This window comes from Schistocerca nitens, chromosome 7, assembly GCF_023898315.1.
Source record: "Schistocerca nitens isolate TAMUIC-IGC-003100 chromosome 7, iqSchNite1.1, whole genome shotgun sequence".
In the NCBI taxonomy this organism is placed as follows: Eukaryota; Metazoa; Arthropoda; class Insecta; order Orthoptera; family Acrididae; genus Schistocerca; species Schistocerca nitens.
The window spans coordinates 545135211-545151269 of NC_064620.1; the positions used below are offsets into that span (position 1 = coordinate 545135211).

General features: G+C 43.8%; 1 pseudogene; it reads left to right on the forward strand.

The window, feature by feature from the left end:
- The first annotated feature begins 14738 nt into the window (after nt 1–14738).
- Nucleotides 14739–14856, forward strand: LOC126195980 (5S ribosomal RNA; annotated as a pseudogene).
- The last annotated feature ends 1203 nt before the right edge of the window (nt 14857–16059 follow it).

Below are 16059 nucleotides of genomic sequence, written 5' to 3' on the forward strand. Positions count from 1 at the left end.
CACTTTAAGATTAATCGGTCACTTTATTTCCAACAAGAAATGGACCTTAACTTCTTGTTCCTCCTACGTGCAATTACATTGACAATCTATTACTTCTCGCAGAACGCAGGCTAAGTAATGTCTTCCTTTTACTCAGTACGAATGCACTTAAGGTGTGCAACTGAACAGGGCTGACCAGCGAAGGGAGGCTGGTTAAGTAAGTGTTGGCAGGGGTCACTGAACTTTGTCTTCCTGGAAGTGTGGTGCTGCCCGCTCTTTCCATTGGTGTGCGGCTCAGCGCCTTCTTGATGCCGTTTCGCGGCGCTGCGCTGGTCGTTGTGCAGTCGATGCTTTTGAACTGCACAGTGATTATAAAGAATATTCTTTTCGTATTCACGTACAGACGACGTATGCATGTAGCGCTAGGAGTGTGAAGCGAAGTTTTGTACAACTTATGTTAAGTGTATACTACAGGCCCATTAATTAGTATGACAAATCATCTTACGTACGAGGGCTATTTTTTACAACATCCAGCCTGTCGCGAAACTGAAACCGCACTGAAAATCAAAAAAAGTATGATTTGCAATATTTATCTACACGTTGCAGCTATTTCTCTACATAGTCGCCGCTCTGAGGTAGATATTTCTCGTGGGGTGGTACCAACTTTCCAATACCCTCGTCACTGCTTCCCGACGATGCCCTAAGATGACCTGCAGCTCGCTGTCTGTGCAAAAAACACTGTCGAGGTATGAGCCAGAAGTTCAGGCGAGCGAAGAGACGAAAGTCAGTGGAAGCCAGGTCCGGGCTGTATGGAGGGTTGCCAAACACTATCCATCGAGAACGCTGTAGCAGCGTCTTTGTCGCATGTTCAGTGTGCGGCAGAGCATTGTCACGAAGCAGGCCGCATGAAATCAAGCCGAACCCCTCAGCAGGCACTGCACACTTGTCGGGAGACGCTGTTGTTCTAAGCATCGTTAAATGTTCACTGTTTACTCAGAACTGCAATGTGTGATGTGACGCGATCGACAGGCATACTAGAGACGCTCCGCAACATATCTGCGCAAAGCTTCATTGGATTTTCACTGTCTTTTTTAATTTCACGACCGATCGGAGGTTAAAAACGAATAGCGCTGGTACATTATATGTGATATACAGGGTGATTCAAAAAGAATACCACAACTTTAGGAATTTAAAACTCTGCAACGACAAAAGGCAGAGCTAAGCACTTTCTGTCGGCGAATTAAGGGAGCTATAAAGTTTCATTTAGTTGTACATTTGTTCGCTTGAGGCGCTGCTGACTAGGCGTCAGCGTCAGTTGATGCTAAGATGGCGACCGCTCAACAGAAAGCTTTTTGTGTTATTGAGTACGGCAGAAGTGAATCGACGACAGTTGTTCAGCGTTAAACCTCCTGATAGGTGGTGTATTAAACGTTGGTATAAACAGTTTACAGAGGATGGGTGTTTGTGCAAAGGGAAAAGTTCTGGACGGCCGAGAACGAGTGATGAAAATGTAGCACGCATCCAGCAAGCATTTGTTCGCAGCCCAGGAAAATCGACTCGCAGAGCTAGCAGAGAGCTGCAAATTCCACAATCAACTGTATGGAGAGTCCTACGAAAAAGGTTAGTTATGAAACCTTATCGTCAACTACCCGAGGCGATGGATCGGCCGCCAGGCAGCCCGTGACAGAGCACTTCATCACTGGCCTCCAAGAAGCCCTGATCTTACCCCCTGCGATTTTTTCTTATGGGGGTATGTTAAGGATATGGTGTTTCGGCCACCTCTCCCAGCCACCATTGATGATTTGAAACGAGAAATAACAGCAGCTATCCAAACTGTTACGCCTGATATGCTACAGAGAGTGTGGAACGAGTTGAAGTATCGGGTTGATATTGCTCGAGTGTCTGGAGGGGGCCATATTGAACATCTCTGAACTTGTTTTTGTGTGAAAAAAAAACCTTTTTAAATACTCTTTGTAATGATGTATAACAGAAGGTTATATTATGTTTCTTTCATTAAATACACATTTTTAAAGTTGTGGTATTCTTTTTGAATCACCCTGTATATCTTCAGTTTAAAGCATACTACGGCATTGGCCGCATACTTACCCTGCCCAGCACGACGTCCCAAGAGACTGGAAAAAAGCGCAGGTGATTCCTGAGTACAATAACGGTTAAAGAACGAACCATCAAAATTACATATCAATATCCCTAACTTCGGTTTGCTGCAGAATCCTCTAACGTATTCTCAGTTATAATAAATTTCCTTGAGACCGAGAAGCTGATGTCGACGAATCAGCATGGTTTTAGAAAGCATCGCTCGCGCTGAACTCAGCTCGCCCTTTTCTCACATGATATGCTGGAAACTATGGATGAAGGACAACAGTCATATTCCATATTTCTTAATTTCAGAAAAGCGCTTGACAAGGTGCCCCACTGCAGGCTGTTAAAGAAGGTACGAGCATATGGAATACGTTCACAGATATGTGAGTGCCTCGAAGCTTTCTTAAGTTACAGAACCCAGTGTGTTGTCCTCGACGGCGAATGTTCATCAGAGACAAGGGTATCGTCAGAAGTGCCCCAGGGAAGTGTGATAGGACCGCTGTTGCTCTCTGTATACATAAATGATTTGTCGGACAGGGTTGGCAGCAATCTGCTGATGGTGCTGTGGTGTACGGTAAGGTGTTGAAGTTGAGTGACTGTAGGAAGGTACAGGACGACTTTGAAAAAAATTCTAGTTGTGTGATGAATGGCAGGTAGCTCTAAATGTGGAAAAATGTAAGTTAATGAAGATGAGTAGGAAAAACAAATCCGTAATGTTCGGATACATCATTAGTAGTGTCCCGCCTGGGACACATACGTCGTTTAAATATCTAGGAGTAACGTTGTAAGGCAATATGAAATGGAACGAGCATGAGACGGTTGTGGTATGAAAGGCTAATGGTAGACTTCGTTTTATCGGGACAATTCTAGGAAAGTGTGATGCATCTGTAAAGGAGACCGCATATAGGACGCTAGTGCAATCTATTCTTAGTGTTGCTCGAGTGTTTGAGATCCGTACCAGGACTTATTAATCTGAGACATCGAATCAATTCAGAGGCGGGCTGCTAGAATTGTTACTGGTACGAGGGGCGTTTGAAAAGTCTGCGAAAAAATAAAAACTACTTACGTAGTTTGGGGTAAACCTTTTTCATTTTTCGATATACGAGGTGTGGCTAGAAAAAAACCGGACTAGTACTGGTGAAACAATAAAACGAATGCAGTAAGGCTGAAAGTCGCGTGGCCTGTCACGTGACTCTCGCTCCGCCTACTGCTCGAGTTTCATCTGCCTCCTGCACTCAGTCTGCCCGTGGCGTCTGTTTTAAGTAGTTGACGTTTTGTCTGTGCGTCGGAAAATGTTGAGTGTACAGAAAGAACAGTGTGTTAACATCAAATTTTGTTTCAAACTAGGAAAATCTGCAAGTGAAACGTTTGTGTTGTTACAACAAGTGTACGGCGATGATTGTTTATGGCGAACACAAGTGTTTGAGTGGTTTAAACGATTTAAAGATGGCCGCGAAGACACCAGTGATGACACTCGCACTGGCAGACCATTGTCAGCAAAAACTGATGCAAACATTGAAAAAATCGGTAAACTTGTTCGACAAGATCGCCGTTTAACAATCAGAGCAGTGTCTGAGTTAACAGGAGTTGACAAGGAAAGTGTCGAACAAGTTTACCGATTTTTTCAATGTTTGCATCAGTTTTTGCTGACAATGGTCTGCCAGTGCGAGTGTCATCACTGGTGTCTTCGCGGCCATCTTTAAATCGTTTAAACCACTCAAACACTTGTGTTCGCGATAAACAATCATCGCCGTACACTTGTTGTAACATTACAAACGTTTCACTTGCAGATTTTCCTAGTTTGAAACAAAATTTGATGTTAACACGCTGTTCTTTCTGTACACTCAACATTTTCCGACGCCCAGACAAAACGTCAACTACTTAAAACAGACGCCACGGGCAGACTGAGTGCAGGAGGCAGATGAAACTCGAGCAGTAGGCGGAGCGAGAGTCACGTGACAGGCCACGCGACTTTCAGCCTTATTGCATTCGTTCTATTGTTTCACCAGTACCAGTCCGGTTTTTTTCTAGCCACACCTCGTAGTCTCCTTTTAGACTTATACACTTTGTCCAATGCTGTTCTAATTTGTTGATCCCTTCCGAATAATAGGAATTGACCAAGTCTGCAAAAATAGCTATTAGTTGCTGCAATCACCTCCTCGTTTGAATAAAATCTTTGTCCCGTCAGCCATTTCTTCAAATTGGGGAACAAACAGCAGTCCGAGGGAGTCAAGTCTGGAGAATAGGGGAGGGGGGGGGGATGTGAAATGAGTTTTAATCCTATTTCCATTAATTTTGTGACCACAACTGCTGAGACGTGTGCTGATGCATTGTCATGATGGAAAACGACATTTTTGCGGTCCGATCACCGGCGTTTTTCTTGCAGCTCGGTTTTCAAACGGCCCAATAACGATAAATAATATGCACCTGTAATAGTTTTACCCTTTTGCAGATTATCGATGAGGATTATCCCTTGCGAATCCCAAAAGACAGTCACCATAACCTTTACGGCCGAAGGAATGGTCTTCGCCTTTTTTGGTACAGATTCTCCCTTGGTAACCCATTGTTTAGATTGCTCTTTGGTCTCAGGAGTATACTAATGTATCCATGTTTCATCCACAGTGACGAAACGACGCTTAAAGTCCTGCGCATCCTTCCTGAATAGCTGCAAACCATCCTTGCAACACTTCATACCCGTTTTTGGTCAAGCGTGAGCAATCGTGGAACCCATCTTGCGGATAGCTTTCTCATGTCCACATGTTTATGCAAAATATTATGTACCCGTTCATTCGAGATGCCCACAGCGCTAGCAATCTCACGCACCTTAACTCTTCTGTCATCCATCACCATATCATGGATTTTATCAATGATTTTTGGAGTCGTAACCACCACAGGGCGTCCAGAATGTTCAGCATCGCTTGTGCCCATATGACCACTCCGAAAATTTTGAAACCACTAATAAACCGTTCTAATCGAAGGTGCAGAGTCATCGTAATGTTTATCAAGCTTCTCTTTAGTCTCGTGAGGCGTTTTGCGTTTCATAAAGTAATGTTTAATCACCACACGAAATTCTTTTTCGTCCATTTTTTGACAATCACTCGACTTCCTTGATTCACACGAATGCCAAACACAAAGAAATAGATGAATGTGGCTAAAACTTGGTGTGCGTTCTTTCCAAAGATGCTAGTAACCCCGTCTCACCTCGTTGTCGAGGGGACGTTAAACACTAATCTCCTCCTCCTCCTCCTGCTAGTAACTAAACATGACCTCGATATGCGCCGGTGGTGCCATCTCTCTGACTTTGCACGGACTTTTCATACGCCCCTCATAGGTTTGAACAACAAGGAAGTGTTACGGCGATGCTTCTAGAACTTAAATGGGAATCCCTGGAGGGAAGGCGACTTTTTTTCAAGGAACACTACTGAGAAAATTTAGAGAACTGGCATTTGAAGCTGACTGCAGAACATTTCTGTCGCCTCCAACATACATTGCCCTGAAGGACCATGAAGATAAGATGCGAGAAATTAGGACTCATACGGAGGCATATAGACAATCGCTTTTCTCTCGTTCTGTTTGCAAGTGGAACAGGAAAAGAAATGACTAGTATTGGTACGAGGTACGATCCGCCACAAAGCGGAATATCGAACAAAAAGTATAGTTTATCTAGTAGAAGAGATACCGTTTTCAAATTCCGTATCTGTCGTTTTGCTTTTTGTGTTTCCCATTGTAACAGAAGCCTTATTGACGCATTTCATCTCTTTGAGTCATTTTCAGAATTTGTTTAGGAACTGCGGATAAAATATATCACTATTGCTGCACCATGGCCATAGAGTGGGAGAATTTGTTTTCTGTTGCATTTTCTGATGAGCTGCTCATAAACAAAAATCTTATGAATTCGTCCCTTAAAACATGAAATAAATTATGATGAGTTCCGATTCTAAACATTTCGGCATTACAATTCTACTTCAAGCGTCCCCAGTATTCTTCATTAGTACACTCACACAAAAGCCCGCTGTACTTCTATCTGCCGAGCAAGTTGCGGATTTCGGACAGGGTGATACGTGGACTTTTTCTGAACGCAAAATTCACTGAACGCAAATTTCATTGGGCAAAGTTCACAGTATAATCCCCTCCTCGACAAGACAAATATATAAAATCACTCAAAAGCTGGGTTCGGTGCACAGTTTCAATCTGCCAGGAAGTTTGAAAACAAAGCACGCAGTCTACTACAGAGTGGAAATTAATTCAGGACTCCTGCCAATATCTTTCACCCTCAAAAGACGTAGGAGTCTACTATTCGATCATGTGCATCCGATTGTTTGCCGGAAGCAATGCAACAGCAGGGCATTAGTTTCAGCCTGACAGGGCCCGATGCTGTTTTTCCTGAACAGAGTCAGAAGAGGCCGATTCTGATCTCACCCCAATTCTGCTGAGCCCATGAGGAACGTGTCCTGCGTCCAGCTCCAACTACTACTTCGCGTTCAGAATGTGCTAATTGCCGTCGTGCGGCCATAATCACGCCGGGAAACTTTTCACATGAGTGACCTGCTTACAAATGACAGCTCCGCCAATGCACTGCCCATTTATACCTTGTGTACGCGATACCACCGCCGTAAGGATATGTGCATATCGCTGTCCCATGAATACGAGGTGTGGCTAGAAAAAAACCGTGCTAGTACTGGTGAAACAATAGAACGAATGCAATAAGGCTGAAAGTCGCGTGGCCTGTCACGTGACTCTCGCTCCGCCTACTGCTCGAGTTTCATCTGCCTCTTGCACTCAGTCTGCCCGTGGCGTCTGTTTTAAGTAGTTGACGTTTTGTCTATGCGTCGGAAAATGTTGAGTGTACAGAAAGAACAGCGTGTTAACATCAAATTTTGTTTCAAACTAGGAAAATCTGCAAGTGAAACGTTTGTAATGTTACAACAAGTGTACGGCGATGATTGTTTATCGCGAACACAAGTGTTTGAGTGGTTTAAACGATTTAAAGATGGCCGCGAAGACACCAGTGATGACACTCGCACTGGCAGACCATTGTCAGCAAAAACTGATGCAAACATTGAAAAAATCGGTAAACTTGTTCGACAAGATCGCCGTTTAACAATCAGAACAGTGTCTGAGTTAACAGGAGTTGACAAGGAAAGTGTTAGGCAGATTCATCATGAAAGTTTCAACATGAACAAAGTGTGTTCAAAAATGGTTCCAAAGTGTCTCACAATTGAACAGAAGGAACGCCGAAGAATGATTTGTTCTGACATCCTGGAAAACATTGAAAGTGATCCCACCTTCTTACAAAATGTTATTACTTGCGATGAATCGTGGTTTTTTACTTACGATCCCGAAACTAAACGCCAATCGATGCATTGGAAAACTCCTGGTTCTCCACGACAAAAAAAAGCACGAATGTCAAAATCGAAATTCAAGGCAATGATGATTTTTTTTTGACATCAAAGGGATTGTGCACATTGATTGGGTACCAGAGGGACAAACAGTGAATCAGCATTACTACATTAGCGTCCTGGCTACCCTACGTGAGCGAGTACGGAGAAAACGGAACGATTTGTGGAGAAAAAAGTCACGGATCCTTCACCAAGACAATGCCCCAGCTCACAGTGCGTTGTCAGTGAAGACGTTTCTGGCAAAACACAACATTCCCATCTTAGATCATCCACCCTACTCACCTGATTTGGCCCCCTGTGACTTTTTTCTTTTCCCTAAAGTCAAGTCAGCTTTGAAAGGAACTAGATTTGAGACTGTTGAAGCAGTAAAAGAAAAAGCGACGGAAGTAATGTATGGACTTACCGAAAATGATCTGCAGCATTGCTATGAACAGTGGAAAATTCCTATGGAGCGGTGTAGAGACCGAGGAGGAGAGTACATTGAAGGAGATAACATGAAATTGTAAATAATTGTAAATAAATGTTTTTTCCAGCATCAGTCCGGTTTTTTTCTAGCCGCACCTCGTATTGTCACCTCAGTGTGTGCTGGTTATCGATCGATCTCTTGGGTGTAGATGAACAAAGCTGTAAAGCTGTTTCTCACTATCTTTCAGGCGTTGCCTTAACAATTTATACTTCTTGAATCCGATGAACTGATATTAGCACTTATTCAGAACCGAAATTAGAATTATGTTAATACCTTCGGACATGTCCGAAACAACAGACACCAGTCCGCAGCTCGTGGTCGTGCGGTAGCGTTCTCGCTTCCCACGCCCGGGTTCCCGGGTTCGATTCCCGGCGGGATCAGGGATTTTCTCTGCCTCGTGATGACTGAGTGTTGTGTGCTGTCCTTAGGTTAGTTAGGTTTAAGTAGTTCTAAGTTCTAGGGGACTGATGACCATAGATGTTACGTCCCATAGTGCTCAGAGCCATTTTTGAACCAACAGACACCATATCCATATAAGTATATAGTTCTGGCAATACCGGCCATGACCTTCCTCTTCTGTGCGGATGCACACATATTCCCCAGCTCTTACTGGACTTAGTAAGAATGTCTACCACGAATAATGAGTGTGTTGGGGTGGGACACTACGAATGTAGTGTGTGGACATACAAGGTGAGAATGTGGGTCTCGAGGGAGGCGTGCGCGAGATAGTCCCTGCAGTCGCACATTTTCTGTACCCTCGGTGGTAGAGCGTCTGCCATGTAAGCAGGAGATCCCGGGTTCGAGTCCCGGTCTGGACACACATTTTCACCTGTCCCCGTTGATATATATCAACGCCCGTCAGCCGCTGAAGGTATTAATATAATTCTAATTTCGTTCTAGACGGCTGGTTGTTGGTTGGTTGTTTTGGGGAAAGAGGCCAGACAGCGTGGTCATCGGTCTCATCGGATTAGGGAAGGATGGGGAAGGAAGGCGGCCGTGCCCTTTCAGAGGAGCCATCCCGGCATTTGCCTGGAGTGATTTAGGGAAATAACTCTAGACGGCTGCAGGTCATCAATGGTGTCTTTTCTTTCGGACATGTCCGAAAGAACAGTCACCATGAAACTTTTAACATAGCTGCTAAGGCTCAGTGACCGTGTTAGAATTATATTAGAACAAATAAGCCCTCGGTCACAAATATTAAGTCAAAATTGACCTGGTTTCAAAAAATGGTTCAAATGGTTCTGAGCACTATGGGACTTAACATCTGTGGTCATCAGTCCCCTAGAACTTAGAACGACTTAAACCTAACTAACCTAAGGACATCACACACATCCATGCCCGAGGTAGGATTCGAACCTGCGACCGTAGCAGTCGCGCGGTTCCAGACTGCGCGCCTAGAACCGCTAGACCACCGCGGCCGGCTGACCTGGTTTCGACGCTACCATGAGCGTCGTCTTCAGAATTAAACTAACCGTTTTAAAACATAATAGGTATATAAGATATCAATAAACTAAAGTGTGTACTGACTAGAAAGAGATGCAGTACTTACAAGTCACATTCTAAAAAATCGAAGCCGGAAAGGCGACGACATGAAAAGTTGTAAATACGATAAGGAGGCGAGCCGCTAAGGACTGCTCATACCTGAGTGAACACGGGTTGCAACCCGGCTTAGATTTTTTAGAATGTGACTTGTAGGTACTGCATCTCTTTCCAGTCAGTACACACTTTAGTTTATTAATGTCTTATATACCTATTATGTTTTAAAACAGTTATTTTAATTCTGAAGACGACGCTCATAGTAGCGTCGAAACCTGGTCAATTTTGACTTAATATTTGTGACCGAGGGCTTATTTGTTCTAATATAGAACAGACACGATATCCAAATAAGTATATTCAGAACCGTGCTACAATGCTAGCGAAGTTTCTTGTTTACTCCAGGGAATGACGTATCCACTGACGCAGCTGTAAACAGCAACTTCCTGTTACTCTGCTGCAAACAAGGAAGTGGTTCAGTACTTCGTTAACAAACCAACTTGTGGCATATTTAAGTGATACAAACGATTTGATGTGGTGATTATTCACAACTGCGAAAGGTAAGGATCCGCTTCAGCTGCAGCGACAATTTATTTCTTAAATGCACGACCGGTTTCAGATCATTACAGACATGTCCTCAGGCACTAACAATTAATTAAAAAGAATCACGAGCAGCCAGCGGAGCTGGTCACCAAGACCAGTAAGGAAGTAGATTGCTACATACCGTAGCATAGAGCAACATTTTACAGCCAACTGTGCGACAGAACCGAGCTTCTGTCGTAACACGGCCGGCCGAAGCGAGTGTAAATACTGTCTGCTCAGCCATTAGCACCGTTTTCTCAGCGCCACGTATTCTTTCCGCTCAGTCAAGCAGCTACTACAGCCAGCCTTCGAGAGTCCTGGGTTCGACTTGGAGTGTCTGCACGCCCCTGCCTTCTGTATTGGGCCAGTGGTGGAGTATGCCATTCGAGCGGCAATGTCCGGGGCTGCGGAGCAGACACCGGTCTTGCGTTAGCAAGTCCGCCTGCTGTTCCACTGTCTCGGCATTTTGCTGCCTTGACAGACTCGCTAGCGGTGGTCAGCACCTTGGCCACAGTCGACGGCCTGCTCTGTCAGAAATGTTGAATAGTAAAGAATGTTTAACACAACTACCATTCTTGAGTCTGCGTTTTGCCGCTGTGCCGGAAGATCCTATCGCCACAGCCTCACGAACATGCCATTCTGCAGGGCAGAAGTAGCCATCATGCAGTCATGGCGTCAGTGTAGAGGTCAATACAAACGCGTCCTCATCACACTATGAGGTGGCAACTTAAATGAAAATTTCGCACCTTACATCAGGTTTTACACGTCATAACAAGTAGATGGATACATACTTCGGTGATTGTTAGCAAATTTGCCTATCGAAATGTACTGTATGAAATGCAGAAAGGTATGACACTCGATTCGACGGTATTAACACACCAAACTCAAATCCTATATGTCATTGAGAAAGATGTGGAAAAAGCTGCTGGAAGAAACGCTTTAGTTTGGGACAGACTCGAGTTGCGCAGCTACAGCCCGTGTACAACAAAAGGCTTCTAACAGGGGTCGGTGACCCACAGCGAGAGAGACAACGAACGCACCGGGCGATACATCGAAGGGAGCAGGTAATGACCCAGCGCTGCCTGTGATGGAGAAACTCTTTAGACAATTGCGTTGAGGAACTTACATGGATGCAAACAGGTTTGAGACTCAGTTAAAAGAGAGTCGCATTTACTGATCACATGAAAGCTCCGTGGTGCTCTCAGGATATAAATGTGTAGCTTTTACGTGTCAGGAGCGGACACAAAATGTCCCATTGGCTGAAATAAACTTGGAAGGAGTGGAAGTGGCGAGATTACGACGCAATTTGAAGGTATGCCCTTTTGCGATTGGCGGGGGTAGTTTCCACGATATGAAAGGAACGCCCCCATTGGCCTGAAAAGGCCGTGATGCGAAGCACGAAATGACACAGGTGGGGGACAGTTTGCTACGAAAGACAGAATACCAAAAACTTCGTGTACGCTTCTCTGAACCAGCGTCAAGTATAGAACAGGGCGCAACACGCTCTGTGCGACACCAAAAGAGGAATTTTGTGTGAACACTGCGTTCACTTTGGCTGACATTCAGCTAGAAAGTAGCTGAAGAGGCGTGGAGCTCCGATAGCGGAGAAATAGAACAGCCACGTAGTTAATTGTTCTTGCGAGAACTGAGAGGGTGTTTAAATATACACGCTGCTCCATCTATGCACGTGTTTAACGCCATATTTTCCAGACTAGGGATGAGTGCATGTTTTCTCTCCTAACGAGAAGCATAGCGCAGTTTCAGCTGATAAGATCAGTAAAGATTTTTATTAGCTTTTTATAGGATTTTCAGAGGGCGAGAGCAGCCATGCAGTCGACAACACATCGCAGCTAAAGGTAAATGCCGCTAGCAGAGGTGTAAAATTTTTGGATCACCAGCTTGTGTCCACTGTGAACATGAGCAACCTCGGTCTGCTTCATTGTCAACAATACGGAAATTAAACAAATTTTGTACAGCTAAACACTGATATGCTCTTCCGTAGAATAAGGGTCCGCTCCTACAAGCTGTAACTTATTCTAGTGGCGCTAATGTCTCAGAGGATGTTTTTGCTGATGTCTGACGAATGTGAAAAGGAATGGAGTATCAGAACACCTGATACGTGCACTGGTATACAGCTGCCTCCACACTTCTCTAAGACAATTAGCAGTCAGACAAGTCCCGCATTCGTCGATGAGAGGAAGCCGATGCCACTGGTTCCATTTACACTGCTGTTACTCCCTTCGCCTACATTCTTCACGGACTGAGCTGCCTTTCAAGTTTGTTCAGTTGTTCGTAATGGACACCTAAAGGCTTTATTGACTGTATAGGGACCTTTGCAATCAATACAAGCAGCCCTCCCAGGTGCCTCCAAATAGACAGTGCGCAGTTCTATAGTTGTGTTGCATTTCCTCGGTGTACCTACCCCCACCGATATGTTTGGACTAAGTGGCCCGGAGAATATGGTTCCAGGGTACAGAAAATATGGCAGAGGAAAGGAAATACAGTACTAACCTGACTATAGCAGATGCTGAAAGAGACCATTCATCTCTCTTGGCACTTTTGGGCCCTGTCAGTGAAACCTTCCCGTCTCTTCTATATCTCTTTTGTTACGCAACCTTCCCTTTTACAATAACCTATGAAACCTTCCATTAGGATTTCTACCTCTTGCTTAATAATAACAAATTAAATCTTCCCTTTGAAATTAATTCTCTTTCTCAATCTTCGCATAAAAATTTAAATGCTGCTTATTAAAAGTTATTTTCTGATTATTTCGACGAAACATAGAATGTGTCGTCGTCGTGGCCCTCAGTCGTTATCTGAAATAACCCAAAAGTGTTCCTTACCTTTTTTACTGTTACTGGATCGCCATCTGACTGCTACATCGTACTGCGACATGAATATACTTACTCTGTTTTACTATACTCTATTAGCTGCTCGTGGGCTGTCATAATAAGTGGCTGTATTTATTACCAAAGCTGACGTTATTCTTTAATAGCAAAGCTGACGTTATTCTTTAATAGCAAATCTGACGTCATTCTTTAATTAATTTGACTGAAGTTACGTAATTCATAGTTAAACTTTTTCTTGACAACAATAAAATTTTGCGAAGTTTCACGTTGATGGTTTTTGAGATGGATTATAATCAGTAAGCCGGCCGGTGTGGCCGTGCGGTTAAAGGCGCTTCAGTCTGGAACCGCGTGACCGCTACGGTCGCAGGTTCGAATCCTGCCTCGGGCATGGATGTGTGTGATGTCCTTAGGTTAGTTAGGTTTAATTAGTTCTAAGTTCTAGGCGACTGATGACCTCAGAAGTTAAGTCGCATAGTGCTCAGAGCCATTTGAACCATTTTATAATCAGTAATGCAATATTGCTGGCAAAAATTAATTATATTCTGAATGAAATGATTTTACAAACGTTCAAATGTGACTTACATTTTACAATACTCTTACAACTAGCAATGCGCAAACATACCTTCAGAAGTCTTAAGTTTCTCAAAAAATTAATTCAATAATATTAGTTCCTCTTAAGATAATAGTTAGCTGATGTCTCTGTGCATCCGTTTATAATTAATGTAAATCATAGCTAGTGGCTGGCAGGCACACCGCTCCTCTCAACCTCTTGCTTCAGACCTGCTACCGACTCGCTTCACATCTCGCTTACCACTGACTTCCTACGAACGCTAAAGTGCGGTCTCTCCCGCCAACAATGCTTTCTGGTGCAGACAATCCCTGCGCCCATTACAAAATGTATCAATGCGCGGTCTTTCCCGCTCTTTTCTTAAAATGTATCCATACGCGGTCTCTCTCGCCCTTTTTAAAATTATATGAATGTGCGGCCTGTCCTGCCAACAATACTTTGGTGCAGACATTCCCTGCTGCCACAATTATTTCCAACATGACAAATATTAATTATTCCTACTTAATCCTACTAATAAAATATAAACATCTTTCATAAATTGTGGTTTGACAATAGACAATAGAAATATACACGTCTTACATAGCAGGTTGCTGAAGGCAGATCGGAGCTGGACTGCTGGGATTTCTGCAGTCTCATTCGAAGCGTTCTGCTGCAGATCTTGAAGATTTTGAGGGTTGTTGCGAGACGCCTTAGACCTGACGGCTCCCCACATGCAGGAATTGCCCGCTGAAAGATCAGGCGACCTGGGTGGTCAGCTAGGGCCGCGACCAGACTGATCTCTGTTAGCAAATCTGTCAGGCGTGAAGATTGTCTAAATGTGCTCCAATGTTCGGCCGACTGTATGGACAGTTGCTCCAACCTGTTGGAAGTAACTAGATACAACAGAAATTTTCTGTCACCAAAATGCTTACTTAATGTTGTTCGTTCTTGATTATGAAAGGAGTTGCAGGTGTAAAGAAATTGATGAAAAACAGCAGAGTAAAACACATTAAACTATATGGGGCTTTAACTCTTGTAAAGCAGAATAGATGATGATGTTTCATAACAGAAGTAAATCTGTATATGTGTAAAGATTTCTGTGTAGTTAAAACCAGATTGTTTGAGGATACGCTTGAGCTAATTAGCTTAGCCATATAAGGAAAAATTTAGCCTCAATATGGATGCTTCTTTGCTATTTCGGAATAGAACAGAATAGACTCAAAGTTAATGTCTTTGCTCGAAAACTTCTGTAAAGTAATTAGATGCGTTTTATGTAGAAAATAGGCAACGGCCTAGCCGCAGTGGATACACCGGTTCCCGTGAGATCACCGAAGTTAAGCGCTGTCGGGCGTGGTCGGCACTTGGATGGGTGACCATCCAGGCCGCCATGAGCTGTTGCCATTTTTCGGGGTGCACTCAGCCTAGTGATGTCAGTTGAGGAGCTACTCGACCGAATAGTAGCGGCTTCGGTGAAGAATACCATCATAACGACCGGGAGAGCGGTGTGCTGATCCCACGCCCCTCCTATCCACATCCTCCACTGAGGATGACACGGCGGTCGGATGGTCGCGGATGGCCACTCGTGGCCTGAAGACTGAGTGATTTCATGTAGAAAATAATAGCGAATGATTTTAGCAGGAAAGGTCATGTGTAATGGAACGGATCTATCAAAGCGAGAGTAATCTTCAAGCCCTGGTCCAGTCATATCAAAGGAAACACCTTTAGCCACAGGAAAAAGTGAAGACAGTAGCTCGGGGTCACGTGACTAGAGATTTTTTTATTTTCAGCTTATCAGACAGCTTTCAACTCAGTTAGCTATTGGAAGTAAATTTTCAAAAATTGGCTCTGAGCACTATGGGACTTAACTTCAGAGGTCATCAGTCCCCTAGAACGTAGAACTACTTAAACCCAACTAACCTAAGAACATCACACACATCCATGCCTGAGGCAGGATTCGAACCTGCGAAAGTAGCGGTCGCGCGGTTCCAGACTGTAGCGCCTAGAACCGCTCGGCCACACCAGCCTGCGTAAATTTTCAGTTTGTTCGGTATAATGTGTGTTTGTCGTCAATGAAAAAGACAATTTGGTAAGCCTGCGCTTTCAGCCTTTTACATCGTTACTTCACGTGGACTGTACGTAGAAAGAGGTTCATCATATCATCTCCAGTCACTGGAATTATTACGAATAATGCGAATCATGTAATTCTTTATTTCAATTCTTCAAAAGTGATATGGTATTAAGTATTTCCTAATCCAGAAAATTTTACTTGACGAGATATAAATACAGGGTGATTCAAAAAGAATACCACAACTTTAGGAATTTAAAACTCTGCAACGACAAAAGGCAGAGCTAAGCACTATCTGTCGGCGAATTAAGGGAGCTATAAAGTTTCATTTAGTTGTACATTTGTTCGCTTGAGGCGCTGTTGACTAGGCGTCAGCGTCAGTTGATGGTAAGATGGCGACCGCTCAACAGAAAGCTTTTTGTGTTATTGAGTACGGCAGAAGTGAATCGACGACAGTTGTTCAGCGTGCATTTCGAACGAAGTATGGTGTTAAACCTCCTGATAGGTGGTGTATTAAACGTTGGTATAAACAGTTTACA